Here is a 4,420-nt window from a genome sequence, read left to right on the forward strand (position 1 = left end):
TAACCCTAACCCTAAAACTAACCCTAACTCTAGAATCCGAACTCTAAAATTGTTACACACACAGATACGCACAGCGTAATTTATTATATAAACAATATATGCGTATAAATTACGATTAAACCGGATGAAATATGTCACAGGGAATAACATTTTTATGACCGCCTAGCAGTAACTCTATTCAGCTGAATAGACGTCAGTGATTGGTTGAAATTACAGAAATACGACAACTTTAACATGGAATAACTTGCGAATTCCTTTTTTTTTTTGTTAAGAAGACTAAGAGTAAAAGATGTTTTATATGATACATTCTACCAGTGTCCCAAGTTTCAAAGTGTTTCGTTAAGAAAATACTGGCGCCCCCGTTTTAAAATAGATCCCAAACATTTTTTTAAAGTTTATCAAACATTAAAGATTGTAATGAAAAGTAAAAAAGAAAGATACTAGTTTTTGCAATGATATTATTTCATGTTGAATCAACGATTATTCATTCATTATTGTTATAATAGCATGAGAAAGCAAAATGCTTTCAATTCTGTCAGCAGTGCTCTATTCTCGTAGCACGCGTATATAGTTTGCAAGTGTTAATTGAACATCATTTTTGCCATCTTTTATATATATGCACGTTTATGTTTTCACTTTAAAATAAGTCTTCGAAAGACTGGGCGCATATGTATTATATATCAAATGTAAGTAAAATACACACATTATCATACAATATTCTAACTCTAGTAGTAGTCCTTTTACTGCATACCAGACTTTTCTGTATAAAGTGACCAATGTAGAAAGTGTTTGTCAGTTGTTGGCACTCCGTTGCTTACGACGTCGAGGGTTCCAGTTGATCCGATTAACGGAACAGCCTGCTCGTGAAATTAACGTGCAAGTGGCTGAGCACTCCACAGACACGTGTACCCTTAACGCAGTTCTCGGGGATATTCAGCGTGACACAGTGTGACAAGGCTGACCCTTTGAATTACAGGCACAACAGAAACAGGAAGTAAGAGAAAGTTGTGGTGAAAGAGTACAGCAGGGATCGTCACCATCCCCTGCCGGAGCCTCGTGGAGCTTTAGGTGTTTTCGCTCAATAAACACTCACAACACCCGGTCTGGGAATCGAAACCGCGATCCTATGCCCTAACCACTGGACCATTGCGCCTCCACTGTTTGTCAGTAAAAGAGAGATAATAGCATAAAACCCACAACTGTTTGAAATGTTATTTTATAATTATTTGTGCTTCGTGCAGCCTTGCTAAGTATCTATGTTTTTTTAATTATTTATTTAAATCAATTTGTTTGAAAGCATTAAAAAAATTTTTAAGGTAAGATTTGTTTTCTACTTTAAAAAATAGTTTTTTAAACTTTCTTATTAACAATCATTGCTTTTTGATGTAGCTTTTTAATAAATAATTCAAAGTATTAAGACAGTGTTGTCATTAACATAATACACTGGTGTACTTTAATATTTTATAATTTGAAAATTTAAACATTATGTTCTCTAATAAAATTTAGAAAATAGATGGAACAACTACTTGACAGTGAATATTAAATGTTTTTGAACAAATTTTGTTAATATTTTTCAAATGAGCTCAAAAAAAGGAAAACAGAAGCGGAAAATAAACAATTTAGTAGTCAATGGGGAAAAGAATATTTTTTTCATATGCCAAAACTCATAGTTGATTTGTCTCATCCACAAAGCAAATATTGCTGTTTTTAAAGAATATAATGTTAGAAAACATTATAAAACTGTTCATCTTGAATACTCACAGTTCAGTAAAGATGGAAGGAAAATGAAGTTAAATAAATTCAAATCTGACTTTAAAAATGAACAAACGATATTCAGTTTAATGTTTCAACAACCGTCAAATATTGTTCAAGCAAGTTATTCAGTTGCTTTTTACTTGCAAAAAAAAAAATTAAACAATTTTCAGATGGTGAACTTGTGAAAGAGTGTTTATCAGCTGCTGTAAAAGATATTTTACCAGAAAAAAGTGAGCCGTTCTCAAAAGTGTCTTTGTCACGTCAGACTATATACCGCCATACTAAAGAAATTTCAGATGAAATTCAGTTATGCTTACAAGAAAAACTACAAAACTTCAAATTTTATGCTCTGGTTTTTATGAAAGCACTGATATTTCTGACATATCTCAACTTGCTGTATTTGTTCGTGGAATAAATTAATGAATCGTGTCAAATTACTGAGAAAATGCTAAGTCTTGAAACCTTGAAGAATACAGTTACAGGTGAGGATATTTTTCGATCAATTAAAAGTTGTCTTGTAGAAAATAATCTAAGTTTGGAAAAACTTTCAGGTATAACAACTGATGGAGCACTTGCTATGGTTGGTAAAAACAGCAGTGCAGTAACATTACTGATGAAAGAAGTTGAGTCTATAACAAAACATAGCGATGATGTTTTTGTTGTTCACTGTTTGATACGTAAACAGAATTTATGCTAAAAAATGTTATCCATGAATCATGTTATGGATGTTGTAACGACAATAAACTACATTCAATCACACGCACTTCAACATAGGCAATATAAGGAATTTCTCACGGAAATAGATTCCGAATATGGTGATGTAATTTATTTCACTAAAGTTAGATGGCTAAAACAAGGTTCTTGTCTAAAACGATTTTTTGAATTAAGAGAAGAAATAAATATTTTTATGAGTGAGAAACAGAAATTCATTTCTAGAAAAACAATTCTGTACATTTTACATTTTTAAATAATTTTTGTGAAAAAAGAAAATTTTCAGAATACGCGGATGAAATTAAAAAGTTACTTATTTTTTTAAAAAATCATTAAAAAATTTGAAATTTTCTTTTCCATTTGATGTCGAGGTTGAGACTGTTCCTGAAAATCTACAAATGGAAATTATTGAACTGCAGTGTAATATGGAACTTAAACTTCTTTTCGAAAAAACTTCAAGGTATGACTTTTACAAAAATTTAATCACATTTGAAAAATATCCTAAATTTGAGAGCCTTTCCTCAAATAATTTCGAGTGCTTTTGGCTCCACTCATGCATGAGAAACGTTTTTTTTTTTTTCAAAAATGAATATTGCAAAAAATAAAACAAGAAGCTCAATAACTCTTTTCTTTGTTAACCATATAGGTTTAAATAGAGAGAGGACGAAAACAAGGACAGACAAAGAGATGAGGGATCAGGGATTGAATGGGGTTGACAGTGAAGGATGAAGGTTTTAAAAATTACAAAAATCATATTAACAAAGTAAAACATCGAATGTTAAAACAAAGGTGAAGAGAAGGACGTGGCTGACCCCACAAACCACGTTCTCACACTGAAGACTTTATTTTTTCCCTTTTGTGTACTCGCTTAAACAGGTTCTTCCACTCTCAACACGCCACAGACTTCCATCTTTTCCGAAACACACCGTGTGACAGGCATTTCTTCTCCAGCCTTATTTTTCCTTTCATATGGGAAAGGAAAAAGTCAACCAACCCAAAGCTGGAGATAAAAATGCCCGGCACAATCCCTTTCAATTTCGTCTTCCACACTACCTCTTTCGCAATAGCTACTACCGAGAGAAAACAGGCCTGCTCTTCCTTGTTAAGGGAGGGCAGCGGAACGATCTTAATTATAGATTCGGACGACAGTTGTAGTCTTCTTAGATGTGACAGCAGATGTTCGACTTAAGCCCAGAGTTCCGAAATCTTCGGACATTGTACAATTGCGTGCAGAACATGTTCACTATCCTGCTCGCATCTTGGACAAGCCGGCGAAGACGCAGAACCATGTCTAAAGAGCTTATCCCGAACAAGTAAAGCACCTCTGTAACAACACTGCCATGCCAAGGACTTCTGGTAATTGTCCATAGGCCCTGGCCTGAATGTTCGTCGGTACAGGCTGGCGAGTTGACCTTCGTCGAAGCCCAAAGAAGCTCAATAGCTGATGAAAATTTGAGCAGTCAAATGCGCTGTGCAGTAAGTAACCTTGAAATAGATTTGAAGACAATAAATCAAAAGAAAATAAAGCAAATATCTCATTAAATTATGACTTTCATACTTGTTCTATTTTTATTGCATCCTTTATTGTGTAAAGCATTTGTTTCAAAAAATAAATTTAATTTGTAAGTGGCTATAAAGCAATAGCTTACAATTTTTTAATTTTAAACAAACGAAAAGTATGAAAAATTCTTGATTCTGTAATTTGATTATTTGACAATTAGTGCATAAAGTATACAAGCAGCCCTCAAAAAACTTTCTGTCATTAAAGTGGCTCGCAATGTAATTTGAGTTGGTCAGCCCTGTTCTAGAACATCCCACGACGCCCTGGTTCCTTCCTCGCTTCTTTGTCACATGTATTAATGTTTTTAAATATTTTTCTCCCCCTAAACACATTAGTGGTCCTTTGCTAAGATTAAGCAACAACAATAAAAATTGCAATTTACATGTTTAATTC

The 4,420-nt window shown here is 33.4% G+C and overlaps 1 long non-coding RNA gene across 1 annotated transcript; it reads left to right on the plus strand.

The window, feature by feature from the left end:
* Positions 1–1,252: 1,252 nt before the first annotated feature.
* LOC128247423 (uncharacterized) lies at positions 1,253–3,890 on the plus strand. Its single transcript, XR_008263810.1, has 3 exons — positions 1,253–2,237; positions 2,838–2,926; positions 3,113–3,890. It is a non-coding gene; the product is annotated as an uncharacterized LOC128247423 (long non-coding RNA).
* The last annotated feature ends 530 nt before the right edge of the window (positions 3,891–4,420 follow it).

The sequence above is a fragment of the Octopus bimaculoides genome, chromosome 3 (genome assembly GCF_001194135.2).
Source record: "Octopus bimaculoides isolate UCB-OBI-ISO-001 chromosome 3, ASM119413v2, whole genome shotgun sequence".
Taxonomy (NCBI): domain Eukaryota; kingdom Metazoa; phylum Mollusca; class Cephalopoda; order Octopoda; family Octopodidae; genus Octopus; species Octopus bimaculoides.